This window comes from Musca autumnalis, unplaced genomic scaffold (genome assembly GCF_047663935.1).
Source record: "Musca autumnalis isolate F117 unplaced genomic scaffold, ASM4766393v1 scaffold_3, whole genome shotgun sequence".
Taxonomy (NCBI): domain Eukaryota; kingdom Metazoa; phylum Arthropoda; class Insecta; order Diptera; family Muscidae; genus Musca; species Musca autumnalis.
Window position 1 is genome coordinate 84660157 of NW_027411866.1, and position 16521 is coordinate 84676677.

General features: G+C 35.9%; 1 protein-coding gene across 5 annotated transcripts in view; it reads left to right on the forward strand.

The window, feature by feature from the left end:
* The first annotated feature begins 9944 nt into the window (after positions 1-9944).
* Graf (GTPase regulator associated with FAK) overlaps positions 9945-16521 on the forward strand; it is a 270197-nt gene continuing 263620 nt past the window's right edge. For 3 of the 5 annotated variants that reach the window (XM_073972316.1, XM_073972314.1, XM_073972318.1), the window contains exon 1: positions 15110-16486. The gene's annotated coding sequence lies outside the window, so the exon portion shown is untranslated. Of the gene's footprint in view, positions 10692-15109; positions 16487-16521 lie in introns of those variants that run through there. The other 2 variants (XM_073972315.1, XM_073972319.1) reach the window with 1 other exon arrangement.

Below are 16521 nucleotides of genomic sequence, written 5' to 3' on the forward strand. Positions count from 1 at the left end.
ATTGTTTCCCTCTATTAATTTTAAAATCTCTGTGGGTATTTCATCAGGGCCGACGGTATTGTTATCTTTCATTGACTGAATTGCCGATTTGACTTCATCTTCCGTGATCGGGTTTCCTGTTATGTCTGATTCAGTATTAGTGTTATTTTCTGGCCTTTCATCATCAGTGAATGTTGTTTTGATATATTTGTGCCAAACACTTTTTCTTTCTTTGGTCTCGAAGACAGCTTTACTGTTTTCGTCGACAAGTAGAGCCGGATGAGTTTTGCGGTATATTCCGGATGCTTCTTTTAATTTCTTGTGTAGGTTGAAATCGTCGTGTAGTCGGTGTAGCCTTTCGATTTCTTCACATTATTTGTTAAGTTGAGCGTTCTTTGCAGCTCGTGTGGCATTTCTAATCTCTTGGTTTGTTTCCCAATAAATTTCATAGTTGGTATTTTTGTGTATTTTTCGCTTTTCGCGAAGTTCGAGGATTTCTGTTGTTATCCAAGGTTCTTCTTTTCGGGTGGTTTTTGAACCTAATATAGTTGAGGTTGTTTTAAAGACAGTTTTCATTTCATTCCACAACTCCTCAGTGCCTTGTCTGTTGACGTTATTAAGTTTGGTGTTTATAAATTCTTTTACTCTTTCCTTTGTTGATGGGTCTTCTAGTTTTTCTGCAAACTTTTTGCTGGGTATGGTTAGGATCATGGTTCAATTATTAGAACGTTGGGCATGTTGATTAAATTTTTAAATAACAACTCTGGGGCAGTTTATTCACTAGAAGTGCACATGAATGAACATGAATTCACTTATGAATTTTACAAGGGAGCGCGCAGCTAGAATGCACTCCATTTTGCTTCCACAGCACACAGCTAGGATGCACTCCATTTTCGATCCAAATCACAGCTTTTGATGTAGTGTTTTGGATTGAATTTAAAGGCACTCTTTGGATTGCATTTTTAGTCAGTCTAAAGACGCAATAAAAATGCAAGCAATTGCGAAATATCCCAGAATAAATAAAATGCATATACCCAGCAAAAAGTTTGCATCCGCGGATGCAGTCGAATCACTACAAGTGTACGGTACATTTGCCGTTGGAGTACATCTTTTCACTTATGAATTTTACAAGAGAGCGCGCAGCTAGGACGCACTCCATTTTGCTTCCACAGCACACAGCTAGGAAGCACTCCATTTTCGAGCTTTTGATGTAGTGTTTTGGATTGAATTTAAAGGCACTCTTCGGATTGCATTTTTAATCAGTCCAAAGATGCAATTAAAATGCAAGCCATTGCGCAATATCCCAAAATAAATAAAATGCATTTATTATTTGTGTAAAATAAGAACACAAAGAACATTATTATATAAACACAAATAAAAAAAGTTTCTCTTAAATCCAAGCGAAATCTGATTTTCTTTCATCATCCTGATGTTGTTTTATGTTCCCTCCCCATCACTAGTTCAGCTTTCGACATGGACTCCAACTCTACTCCATTAAAAATCGTGAATTACCGCAAAAATATTCGCAACTTAAGTTGGTATTTTTTTATTTTATAACAAATTCTTCAAAATGTATACACTCTTGTTTATCTTTTGAAGAAATGTATAGGGATCAACCAACTGTTTTTTTCTGTACGGATCCCGACAGCAACAGCTTATAAAATGTATCGAACGGAGTGCATTTTTCATAACTCTGTTGGACTACATCGAAAGATGTTGTGAAATCATAACTCCAATTGCACAACTTCCAAAATTTTTTGCTGGGATATTATTTGTGTAAAACAATAATACAAAGAACTTTATTATATAAAGACGAATTAAACAAGTTTCCATTAAATTCAATCACATTTGAGTTTACTTTCTCCGTTTTCCAATTAATCCAAGCGCATCTGATTTTGCTTCATCATCCTAATGGCCCCGGCACATACGGTACGTTGTGCGTTGCGTCACGCGTTAAAAACAAGAACCACATGAAAAAATGTAAGTGATGCCAAGTTTGTTTTTGAAGTTTTCATGTGGTTGTTGTAACGCGACGCACAACGTACCGTATGTGCCGGGGCCATAAAGGTTTTTTATGTTGACTTTCCATAACTAGTTCAGCTTTCGGCATGGACACCAACTGGACTCCACTCCATTAAAAATTTCCGCCTCGTGAATTACCTCAAAAATGTTCGCTACTTAAGTTTTTATTTTTTAACAAATTCTTAGAAATGTATGCACTCTCTCTTATTTTACTTCGCCAGCGGTGGGTAGGATCAACCAACTGTTTTTTTTTTTGTAGTGATCTCTAAAGCATCTGCTTATAAATTGTATCCAACGGAGTGTATTTTTCATAACTCCGTGTGGACTGCATCGAAGGATGTTGTGAAATCATAACTCCACATGCACAACTTCCAAAATTTTTTGCTGGGATAGTTTATTAATCATGGTTTATTAACCAACGTTTCAAAACCGGCTGGAGAGTGGTCTTCACTATATCCCTGAACAGCTTGGCATGGTTGACGGTATCGAAGGCCTTCGATAGCTCAAGTGCCACAATGACTGTTCGGTCGACAGCCTTTTTTGGTTCAGTCATCTATTGATATGTGTGGATATGGCGTCTAATGTTGTTGTGGTGCTATGCATTTTCCGGAATGCATGTTGATGCTGGCATCAAGGCTTCAGCAGTGGGACCAGCCAGCCAACTATCCCGCCTTCTGGTTGAGGTGGCGGCCCCTAATTGAAGATTACTCCGAGTCTATCCGGTGCATAGAACCGGCCGCCATAAGATTGTACCAGGTCGGTGTGGTTGAACGCTTTTCAGGATATTTCGCAGCTACTTTTATCATTAAAGCAACATTATAATTAATGGCCATAGTATTCAAACACAATTCATGCACAAGTTTCCATGGTCGCACTTGCATATACATATGTATGTATCTTGCACCTATATGGAATGTTACTTCAATATATTTAAGGGTGATGCGGTATTTGACGGGCTTGGAACAATCACATACTTAACAAGTGGGAAAAGCGTTAAGTTCGGTCGGGCCGAACTTTTTATACCCTCCACCACAAATTTCAGCCACTTCGGTGGATTAATGTGGCCACAACCTTCAAAATACCGAAAATCGGAAGTTACCGTTCTATTGGGGCTATATGATGGCGAGGACCTATACCTACAAATTTCTGGGGGGAAGTTTTATATCCCCAACGAAGACTAAATACCAAATTTCAGCCATCTCGGTGTGATAATGAGGCCAAAACCTTCAATATACAGAAAATCGGGAGATATCGTCCTATGGGGGCTATATCAAAACGTAGACCTATATAAACATTTTATGGTCGAAATGTTTCTTAGCCTCTGGAAACACAAAATACAAAGTTGCAACCGATTCTGTTGTCAAATGGGACTAATACATTCAAAATATATTAAAATGACGCGTACTTTATATGGGGGTTATATGGGGGCTATACCAAAAAGTTGTCTTATATAAACCAACTTTGGGAGGAATGTTTTTTGGCCTCTGGAGACACAAAATACCAAATTACAACCAATTCGGTGGTAAAATGGGACAAATATCTTAAAAATTCCTTAAAACGACGACGCGTCACGCGTCATTTTGTATGGGGGCTATACGAAAGCGTGGACCTACATAGCCCACTTTCAATACCAAAAGTCCTACGTTCAAATAATAGATTTTCCCAAAATTTCATCCACCTACGTCAATCCGGTCGGACGCTAGAGTGATTTCCACAGACGGACGGACATGGCTATATCGATGTAGAATTGCACGCTGATCAAGAATATATATAGTTTGTGGGGTCTACAATTATTATTTCGAGTAGTTACAAACGTAGTGACAAACTTAATATACCCCCATCCTATGGTGGAGGGTATAAAAAGGCTTCGCTGATCAAATTTGCACTATTCAAAATCCAGATACATGACCACCATCCCCAATTTTAACAAGTTCACCTGTCAACATTCATAGCTCTGTTCCATTACGCGCAAGAATTTTCATGTTTTACCACTTTTTACTCGAAAAGCGTTCCTTTTCTTCGGACACAATATAATTCATATGGAAGCAGTTTACAACTTTTACTACTTTTGCCAGTTTTACCCTTTTCAAAAGTAAAGGAAAAACCACATGATTTCAATACGTTTGAGCTATGGAATTGACTCATCTCTCAATCGAGCGGATTTCGTAAATGTAAACATAGCAATACAATAACAACAACTTTCATATTGTTTCGAATGCATGGTTGTATTTGGCAGCTCAAGGACGGTTTTTTCAAATGAGATTACCTTCTTATTCTGCCATGATGTAAAAGTAAAAATATAATATTATTCCTCCCCAAACATTATAGCTGTGTTCCTTTATTTACCTGAGGTTTTACCATTTGTTACCATTTTTAACCTGCAAAGCGTTCCTTAACCCCGAAAAGTGGCAAAACTGGAAGCAATTTTTAAGAGAGTGAGAGTGGTGAGAGAGCGAAAATGGCTTTCTCTTCTACCACAGGCTACCAGCAAAATTTCTGCAGGTAAAAAATGGCAGAACTGATTTTTTGACTTTTGTTTGACGATTATTTCACAATGAAAAAGAAAATGGACGAAAAACAGAAGAAAAAGTCGAACGCTGTGAAATAAAAGACGAAATTTGATTTTTTATGTTTCTTTTTGACATTGCTGCCAGATCTACCATTTTTCCGTTCCTTTACTTTTCTGGTAAATATGTTCATGAGAGAGCAATTTTGACACCTTTCAAAGCTTATGCCTGCTCGATAACTTTGCAAGTAAAAAGTTTTTGCAAGTTCTTGCAAGACTTCCCAATTCTCTTTTACTGAACAAGTTTGTTATCGAACAGAATTTTGTAAAAGTTTGTGCAAATTTGTACAAACTTTTGGGTTATCGTACAGACCTATTGTTATTATATACTTTTTATTATAAAATGAGAAACAAATAACTAGGCATTTACACACAGACAGTATTGGCACGACGATAGCAAAGTTACAAACCATTTTCACCAATACATTCATACTTTTCTCTATACACATTTAAAATTTTATAAATGTATTTGTGAAAAAGGTTTGTATTTTTGCTATTGTCCTGCCAATACTGGCATTTGTAAACGCAGGGTAAAGAAAAAAACAAGAATAACTTCAAAAATGAGAATCAAAATTTTTGACATTGAAGCCCAAAACTGTGCCTTTATGTGTGCAACACAAAGAGAATTAGAACAAGAGAAATTTTCGGACGTCAATGCTAAAAGCAAAATTTTACCCAAACGTTGGATGTGTTTACAGCTTAACTCTTCATTGCACCACTTCCAATTTGGTTTACTGTGATTCTGTCAGTGAAATGACTCTAGTGTGGACTTCGACAACCTTAAACGCATTTTACACTTGCACATAAAGCAGGTGTTTTGGGAGTTTACGTCATTTATTTGACAGATATTGTATGGAATTGACAACTCCCAGCATAAAGTTTGCATCCGCGGATGCAGTTGAATCACTACAAGTGCCGTTGGAGTACATCTTTTCCTATGAATTTACTTATGAATTTTACAAGAGAGCGGGCAGCTAGGATGCAATACATCCATTCCATAGCACACAGCTGGGATTCACTCCATTTTCGATCCAAATCACAGCTTTTGATGTAGTGGTTTGGATTGAATTTAAAGGTACTCTTCGGATTACATTTAATGCCTTGTTTACATTTACGAAATCCACTCGAATTCAAATGCCAATTTCTTTGCGTATACGTCAAATGAAAAAGCTATGGATTTGACAGTTGAAATCGAGTGGATTTCGTAAATGTAAACTTACTATTATGCTTGGTTTACATTTACGAAATCCACTCGATTTCAACTGTCAATTCCATAGCTCAAACGTCAAATGAAATCTCATCTGGATTTCATTTGACGTTTAACCTATGGATTTGACAGTTGAAATAGAGTGGATTTCGTAAATGTAAACCAAGCATTAGTCAGTCTAAAGCTGCAATAAAAATGGAAGCCATTGCGAAATATCCCAGAATAAATAAAACGCATTTATTATTTGTGTAAAACAAGAACACAAAGAACTTTATTATATAAACACAAATTAAAAAAGTTTCCATTAAATTCAATCACATTTGAGCTTACTTCCTCCGTTCTCGATTTAATCCAAGCGCATCTGATTTTCTTTCAACATCCTAATGTTTTTTTATGTTGCCTTCCATCACTAGTTCAGCTTTCGAAACTGGCTCCAACTCAACTCCATTAAAAATTTCCGTCTCGTAAATTACCGCAAAAATGTTTGCAACTTATGCTTGGTTTACATTTACGAAATCCACTCGATTTGAACTGTCAATTCCTTTGCGGATACGTCAAATGAAAACTCATTTGAAATCCGTTGAAGAAATGTGTAGGGATCAACCAACTGTTTTTTGCTGTAGGTATCTCTACAGCAACTGCTTATAAAATGTATATAAAATGCTGGAACGGAGTGCATTTTTCATAACTCTGTTGGACTACATCGAAAGATGTTGTGAAATCATAACTCCAATTGCACAACTTCCAAAATTTTTTGCTGGGCTTAAATGATGCATGTTTTATAAAACATGTTAGTCTTATGCCAGACTATGAAAATTTTCATGAAAATGTTTTGAGCTTATGGGTAAGAAGGGAGAAAGGGAGCTCCTTCACCTCCGCTCTCTCCTAAAAGCTAAAATATTTTCATGTGTTATTTTCAGTGTCTGGCACAAGAGTTAAATGTAAAATGCGTTTTGCAACGGATGGGAAATTTTATTTTTATAACTGACTACAGAGCCATCTATACAAATATCCCATAACAAAACATTTGACTTTGTCCAAACAACGGCAGTTTCATTGATATGACAACACTAGCCCTCAATTGACTTCTATTGGCATCACTTCTATACTCTCCTTCATTCTCTCTCTTTCTTTAATATCAACGAATTGGCATCACTTATCTCAATTTCTCTTTCGACTCTCATTCAGAGTTCGACATTCCTCTACCCGGTAGAGAGGTAAGCGCTCGGCACATACGGTCCGTTTAGTGACACGTTGGGACACGCGTTGTCCCAAAACAGTTAAATTATGTTTAACTTTAATGCGTCAGCCACATTGTTGTTTTTCAAAAAACTTGGCATCACTTACACTTTTTTCATGTGGTTGTTGTACCGCGACGTTCAACGCATCGTATGTGCCGAGCGCTGTACCGACACAAACAGTCATGCCATCTTTTCTTTATGTTTTTAGTCATAAGCTCTGTTCCTTTACGTTCAAGAATCTTAAAGTTTTACCACTTTTTACTCGAAAAGCGTTCCTTTACTTCAGACACCATACAATTCATATGGGAGCAGTTTGCAACTTTTGCTACTTTTGCCGGTTTTACCATTTTCAAAAGTAAAGGAACAGACCAACAATTTCGCGAATTACTTTTACCGATTTTTGTCGGTAACAGCAAAAATGAGTTAAGCGCTCGGCACATACGGTGCGTTGTGCGTCGCGCTACAACAACCACATGAAAAATGTGTAAGTGATGCCAAGTTTTTTGAAAAACAACAACATGGCTGGCGCATTAAGCGCTCGGCACATACGGTGCGTTGTGCGACGCGCTACAACAACCACATGAAAAATGTGTAAGTGGTGCCAAGTTTTTTGAAAAACAACAACATGGCTGGCGCATTAAAGTTAAACATAATTTAACTGTTTTGGGACAACGCATGTCCCAACGTGTCACTAAACGGACCGTATGTGCCGAGGGCTTTAAAGTTAAACGTAATTTAACTGTTTTGGGACAACGCATGTCCCAACGTGTCACTAAACGGACCGTATGTGCCGAGGGCTTTAAGCACTCGGCACATACAGTCCGTTTAGTGACACGTTGAGACACACGTTGTCCCAAAACAGTTAAATTATGTTTAACTTTAATGCGTCAGCCAAATTGTTGTTTTTCAAAAAACTTGGCTTCACTTACACTTTTTTCATGTGGTTGTTGTACCGCAACGCACCGTATGTGCCGAGCGCTTTACAGAATCCCACTACGGGAAAGTTGTGTTAAGTGGGGTACACACGATCAGTTTTGACTGTCAGTTTTGCTTGCAATTGTGGCCGTTCATTTTTGTCAGTCATCAGGCAACCACAAAATATTTTGTGGTTGCTGGACTATTTGACATTTATCGATATTTCCGAAAAATGATAGTGTGTACCCCGCTTTGAAAACCACCAAATTTCTACTGACTAATGGCATTGGCACATACGGTCCGTTGTGCGTCGTGTCACGCGTCAATAACAACAACCACATGAAAAATGTGTAAGTGATGCCAAGTTTGTTCTTGAAGTTTTCGTATGGTTGTTTTAACGCGACGCTCAACGGACCGTATGTGCCGCGGCCTTAAGGCCATGTCTATATTACAGTCTTTTGCAGGCTTATAGCACGGTTACACTACAGTTTTTTGCCGGGTTAACCCACTTCATGAGGATTTATTTGCTTAATCTGCTCAAATCTGACCAGATTTGCCATACAAAAATTGAATCCTCTCATGGCTGGGTTTATTTTAAATCCAGCATAAATCCACCAAAAATACAGTGTTGTATTCGGTATTTGTGCAAAAAAATCCAACTCCACTCAAAAAGTACCAAAAGTTGCAACTGTTTTTACAATAGAGTTTGTCGTGTTTTACACGTTTACGATTGGTCGCATGAGATTTTATGGAGTTAATAAAGTTATTTGAAAATCATAAAATTATTTATTTTTTTCATTAGACACTTTTTAACAAAAAGTACTATTATACCATGATAAAAAATGTATCTCTGTGTGTAAAATATACCAATATGAGTAAAGAGGGGACGATATCTCATACGAGAAATTGTAAAAGTGTAACACACGAATTTATTAGTTATTTTGTATGTATACGTAAACAAACATCAGCTGACAGTTTATATCCTCGAAAAGCTAAGTGTAACCAGCAAAGATTAACCCACTGGATCTATTAAACCCAGTGGGTTAACCTTCAATAGTATAACCGGGCTATTAGGCCATGTTTATATTATAGCCTTTATAAGGATTTGTTTGACGTATATGTAAAGGAATGGCCTGTTCCCGTACTTTATAAAGTCGTAAAAGTTGTAAAAGTCGTAAACGATTTTCATATAAATTTTGTGTTAAAAGTGGTAAAAATTGTAAAAACTTTTTAGTTCTGGAACAGAGCTGAATTGACATTTAAAACCTAGTGGGTTTGATAAATCCTGTTATATATAAACGTACTTCTTTATGAGGATTTATTTAAAATATAAGCAATGGATTTGACATTTGAAACCCCGTGGGTTTGTTAAATCCGGTTATATAGAAACGGGTTGTAATACCAAAAACACTATTACGATTTGTAAAAAATGCAGAAATTATCAACTGATACACAGAAAGAGAGAAATTTAATCACGCATACATATTCTTACCGATTTCTTTAATAAAATATCCCATTTTGCACACTTTTCTGTATTTTTGAACCCTTTCTGACTTCTAAATATAATTTTTACTATTTATTTCGATAACATAAAGGAAAACATGTTATCGTAGTAATAAGTAGCAGCTTCTTGCAGGTTCTGGAACAGAGCAAATATTTCACTCGCTGCACAATATACTATTTTTCGTTTGCTTGAAAAGTTATGACAATAAACAATGCTGCGTAAAAATCGCTACAATCGCAACCTTAAACAGCCAAATTCGCTACTGTAGCGATTTAAAATAAAAAATCGCTACAACTCCTAAAAAGTAGTTTTGTACGTCAAAAATCTCCACAAGTAGCGGGAAACCCACCAACTTGGCATCCCTGCTCATGACGCTCAAGGTGATGCCAAGTTACTCTCCCACCGATTCCATTTTTTTACTCTCACTCTTCCACCGATTCCACTCTCTCTTGCGAATGAGGAATCAAAACAACAAAACCAACTAACTGACGTTTTCTGGCACAAAATTTCATTATTTTAGAAAATTTTAAGTTGGTCGGTCGGGATGTCGCGTAAATTTGTCGTGTTTTACGAGAATTTTTTGTTTACTTTTTATACAACGCCAACAACAAATAAATCTGTTGCTGTGGTGACATTCAAAAGCAAATACACAAATTAAACAAGAAAAAAGTTAAATGAAGTAAAAAAATATATGTTAAAAAAATATCCGTATTGTGATAACAAATACAGAAAAAACAACCACAGCAGCAACTCTTACCGGGAAATAGATGGAAGTGTGTGGTTTAGAAAAAACAAGTAGCCCCATCCCCTTTAAATCGTAAACCGAACAACCGACATCAACGTCGTATGCAAAAAAAGTGAAAAGCGGGGCAAAGTAATTGTCGTTATGAATTTATTGGCTTTAAAAAATAAAATTGAATATTGCGGTGAAATAAATGTGCTGCCGAGAATAGCAACAACAACACTGTGAAGTGCAATAAGTTTCCAAGTTATTTGAGAGCAAAGATTAGATTGTTGTTTCAAATTAAAAAAAAAAAAACAAATAGTGAATAAAAATTGCATATTAAACGTCAAGTGCAAAAACAAAGAAATTGTGAAAGCAACAGTATAGAAGAAGAAGTGCGACAATTTTTATAAATATCTTTACTGTGTTTTACTACCGCTCCTTTGGATTATAGATACCCACCATCATTATCATCATCATTATTGTATCGTGATATCTCTACACTTTACACTTTGGGATACATATCAATAAAAGTATGTATGCAAGTGTGTGTGAAATTGCCACAAAAATCTGTATGATGTAAAAACAACAACAAAAATTGCAAAAATTATCACCAACAATAGCGTTCATAAAACATTCCTTTGTAAAACAAAAACAACAAAGGCAACAATAACAACATCTTGCAATTCAAGTTTAGCTGAAATGAACAAAAAACACACAGAGATTCTTAAAGTTGCGCTTTTTGTTTGCCTTTATTTTGCTTCAATGGCAGTTGTCTTTGTTATTGTTGTTTAAGGAAAGAAGAAGCAAAAAATCCAGTTTTTGTGTTTTCAAGTTTCCGATTTCTCTTTTTCGCCCCGTTTGTTTTGCCACAGAAATGTGCGTACCATCGACATTTGTTTGTTCAGTTTGTGCAATGTTGTCGCTTTTTTTCGGAGACACCTTCAGCAAAAACAAAAAAAAAAACAGAAGAAGAAGAACCATCCAACATTATGTTTAGCAGCAACAACTAACTGCCATTACCACCCAAACCCGAATTCCATGCAAATCATTGAAAATGTCACACCAATTGTTGTGTATGTGTGAGAATGAAAGAGCAACAGAGTAAAAAGATGTGAAAACAACAAAAAGTATCTACGAGTCTGTGGGGTAAGAAGGGTGAATCTTAATCAGTGGATTCTTAGATGGAATTTCTCCGAAAGGAAGTGATGAGATTCTCTGATTTTGAAAAAAAATTATGTGCATAATTTGATGTGAATTAGTGAAGTTTTAACAAAACGTTTGAAAACATCACATCTCGCAAATGTAGCAATTCATTGGTATACTTTACGGAATTAAGGATTTGTCCTTATACATATTTCTACTTGCCAGAAAATATGTATGTGAAGAAAAACTTTACTTACCACTTCCCTAGGTGGTCGTTTGTTCCATAAGGCGAACTTAGAGCAGACTCGGCTTTTACGATTCTTCTGTAGTTTGAAATTCTCTGGTTTGAGATACCATATTTCGCTTGTTTTCTGTAAAGGATGTTTAGCTCTCCCCTTCTGCGAATTGCGGGTTTACGGATATATATCGCATGGTCTACATATTTAATTTCCGTGAAATTAGAATTTAAGGACAAATTCCAGCTCTTGAAATTTATTTAATGACATGACGATTCGGGTTCAAATCAAATCAAATCCCTTCGAATTACAAACTCGTAGATTAATTTTGTTTGATTAAAAACAAAAAGCAAAATATTTTTAAATAAAAAATAATTAAAACATGACGTTACAGTGTTTTAAATGCACTTAAAACCAAAGCATTTTTATATAAGGTAAATGCATGAATTACAACAACTAACAAATTTACAAAAATAACATTGTTGTTATTGAAAATTTAACGTCAAAGAAAATATTGAATAATGGGGTCGTGCTAAAAATTTTCTCAGGAAAAACAAAAATACGTTTTGAAAATCCTCTAAAATAGAACAAATTTGAATGAAAATGTAAATATAAAGCATACAGAACTGTAGTAGGTCATTGTTATTACACGTTTACGATGAAAAGAAGTATTATATGGTAGCATGAGTAGACCCCATTACATTTTGTCGCAGCCCTTCGTAACACAATTATTTTTTTTGTAATTTCCCCAACAGCATAAAGAAAATGTTGACATAACATATTCAAAATTTGTCGATACCACTCACTACCTGTTCAATTTGACTTGGGGCATCTTTCACATCGGGTCGAAAAATTTTAGCACAGGTATTCGTTCTTATCCTGATTGGTATACGATATACAGTCAATACTTACCGAGATATGGGTCTTCACTTTTCAGGAATTGTCTTAATTTAACAACGTAAGTTATTTAGGGGCAACTTTAATTTTAAAGAGCGCTTTTATTTAAATAAAATTCAGAACAAAGAAACATATCGCTCGTTTGCTCAAAACAGAGTTCCGAAATACTCGCTCGAATTCTACTCGTGAGTGAAACTCGCTCGAATCCGAGCGGGAGTAATCGCGCGAGTGAAAAAATTTAATTCGAATATACCATACTTTTAATCGTCACTCACGAAGAAATTTTCCGATTTTACTCGTGAGTGAAACGTACTTGCGAGTACGAGTAGGAGTAAAATGCTCAAAATAGAGTAAGAGTTCACCCTAAGAATAAAATGGTGTATAATCGAGTAAAAAAAATTATTTATTTTTTGACCGTTTGTGTGTTCAGAGGTTCAGATGAGGGCGTTCGGAAGTTCGAATGAGGTTGTTCGTAATTTCGGAGGAGGTTGTTTGAAGGTTCCACTTCCTTAGACCAATCTCACCCGAACCGTCAAACAGCCTCCTCCGAAATTCCGAACAACCTCATCCGAACCTCCTAACAACCTCATCCGAACAACCTCCTCCGAACTTCGGAACAACCCCCTCCGAACCACCGAAAAACTTGCCCTTTCCGCCTTCATGTTTTATTTGGCATGTCCAAATAGAAAATGATGTAAATTAACTGCAAAGATTTTGAATTTATACGTGGAATAATTAGCGTTATAAATTTGCTGAAAATCGAGAAGACATTGCAAAAGAAAACATAAGGGAACGCAAGAGCTCATTCTGAGAGCACAGTGAGAGTAAAGTCTGCTCAATGCAAAGTGAAATTGTGGAACAAAACATATCATTACATTTTTTTTTTCATATAATTACATAGCAAATTTTTTTCTTTTGATAAGTGCAAAGTGAAAAATTATAAGTTGTGTGTGGAATAGGGACCTGATCCGCGGAAAGTCCATGCCTCCCGGATCTTATTATTCTAACTTAACTCATATATTTTAGGCATCGAAATAATAGTTATAGACCCCAAGTATGTTTAGACGAAATGTCCATCTGTCTGTCTATACCGTCTGTCTGGCTATACCTTTTTCAGATGTAATTCGAAACATTTTATTTGTAATTCGTAACATTTCATTTGTAATTCGAAAATTCCATTTGTAATTCGATTTATATCACTTGTAATTCGAATTATTCAATATGCATATTTTAATTGTAATTCGAATTATTTTAATTGTAATTCGAGAATTCTATTTGTGATTCGTAACATGATTCGAATAACAAATGGAATAATTCGAATTACAAGTGGAATAATTCGACTAACGAATGGAATAATTCGAATTACATACGGAATAATTAAAATTACAAGTGGAATAATTCGAAATACATATGGAATTCTCGAATTACAAATGATTTGTCACGAATTACAAATAGAATTCTAGAATTAAAATAATTCGAATTACATAAGAAAAAGTAGTAGTAATATTTTGTTCAAACATAGTTTAAGTTGGAAGATGGTCAATATCGGCCCACTTCTTCGGGTACCTCCCCCCGCAAAAGGTCAACATTTTTTGCTAAAATTGTGCACACGATAACTTTCGAAGGTAGTAACCGATGTGGTCCATATTTTGCACATCCTAATATTTCTACGAGACATAGATCAGGTTCGAATGTGGACTATATCGATCCATTCCTTAAGGTACCTACCTCTCAAACAAAATTTGAGTTTATTGCAGTTTAATACCTGCTTTCGAATCTTTTGATTTTTTTTTTTGCAGCAGGTTGTTCTCGTGTCTTCTATTTCCAAAGTTTGCCTTTCGTAATATTTTGTCCAAACTTCAAGTACCTCCCCCACAAAAGTTCAAAAATGTTCGGAAAAATTGTGCGCCCGATAACTCTTGAAAGGAGTGACCGATTTAGTTCATACTTTACACATCCTAATATGTCTACAAGATATCGATCAGGTTCGATATCTATCGAAAAAATATAACTCTCAAAATAAAATCCACTTCCATAATGGACTATGTCGGCCCATTCCTTTAAGTACCTCCCCCGCAACACTTTTGAATTTAAATCGAAATCCACATTTTTCGGCAAGTTCAAATGTCCAAAAAGAGCCACAAAATTCTGAAAGGGCCTTAAAAACATTCGATCTGTCCGTAGAAGAAAGTTTCAATTCACATATGCTGAGGGTATATCTCTGTCGGCAAAGCCGACTGGCACTTTCTTACTTGTTTGGTTGGCAATTCCATACTTACTGAGAAAATAACCTGAAATCTGTAAAAAAGCCTTGCGGCCACCATGTGTAGTGGCTGAAGCGCACAACAATTTTCGAACCGGATACTGCATTGGCCCCTACTTTGCATATCCCCCTAAATACTTAATTTTTGGAAAATGGATTGTGGTGGTGTAGCCGGTATTCGTTTTGTTGGGAAGGTTTTTGCGGATTCTGAAACTACAATGTTCATAGATTAGAAAAATAATAAAAAAAAAAAACGAAAAAAATTCCGGAGATCTTTTTAAATAAATCACGATTAGAGTTCATATTTTTATGGTTTTTAGGTTTTCACGATTTTGCATGGAAATCGCAAGACCTATCGAAATGGGACTAAGAAAAATGTTGTAGCAGTGAAAATTCTTTCCACGATTGACGCATATGATATTTTTGTTGGATTTACCATTTTTGAGATATGAAAGTTGAAATTGGGACAATGCACTGACTGTATCGCCTCCTTATAAAACTAACTTTAAATGAAAGGAGCTTACACCTGAGAAGTTTTTGTGGATTCTGAAAATTCAATGTTTATAGATGAGAAAAAATCAAAAAAAATAAAAAATCGCCGGAGGGCTGTTGGCTTTTATATGCCGATATGTCTAAAAAACGTGGATAAAAAACCTCAAGTCTAAACCGGGAGGCTCGATTTTCACCGTAGACATTTGCTCTAGCAGAGTTTTTTGCTCAGTACAGAAACGCGAACCGCCCATTAAGGTTTTTTCTTCCATACAAATCGCCCCGGCCTAATGTATACACTATCATAAGTTCAAAAATGTACCAAACTGCATTCGGATTGGATTTAGCCCTCGTAATATGTCGTCCAAACTTAGAACGTGCTCGAAAATGGACTAAATCGATACATTCCTTTGGGTACTTCCCACACAGAATTTAGGATCACATCTTTGATTTTCATGAATGTTTTACTGTACCTAGGCCTCGATGTCCCTATTACAAGGGTATAATTTTTTCTAGAGCAAGTCCATACTTTCTGTGAAAATTAATGTAAAAACCTACGGCCACCGATTAAAATGGTTAGTGAGCATGATAACTCTTGAAAGGAGTACCCGATTTTGTCCAAACTTTCCAAATCGTAATCCAAATTTTAGAAACCCTTGGATGAATAATTTGTGGGCAAAAATGATTTCAATTGTTTGCAAAATACAAACAACTGATTCAACTGAAGGCTAAAAATTAAGGTTAATCTATTTCGACCAACTTTCATTCTATCTTCCATCGAAGAAATCAATCTGTGGCAACTCGAAGTTAATGCCATAAAGAATTTACGATAAACTCTCGGGCTCTACTTTAAAAGTCGCAAACGAACATGTCTGTGGGCCACTCAAAACCACAACAAGAATAGTAACAACTCACAAAAGAGCGAACAAAATAAACATACCAAACCCACCACAGAGCGCAGCGCATGTTAAGCTGGTGAGTGAGCGGTAAGGCAGGCTCGAATTCAAACCAGACTCAAACTTCAACTCCAGTCTTGGCAAACAAACGGTTCGAAACGATCGCAAAGAGCGAAAACTACGGAGAAATACGGACGATCGCAAAAATAAAAAATACCACAACCAAAAGCAAGTGGAACAAAAAAGAAACTAGAAAAATTCCATTACATTTGACAACAAATGATTTGAAAAAATATCAAAAGAAATTTTGTACACATTTTATTGAAAATCTGTCTAATTTTAAAAAAGAAAATAAATATTCAACAAAATGTGAAGGAGAAAACGCGAAATAACAGTGAAAAGTGAGCTGCTATTGAATAAATATTTGCAATTTAAT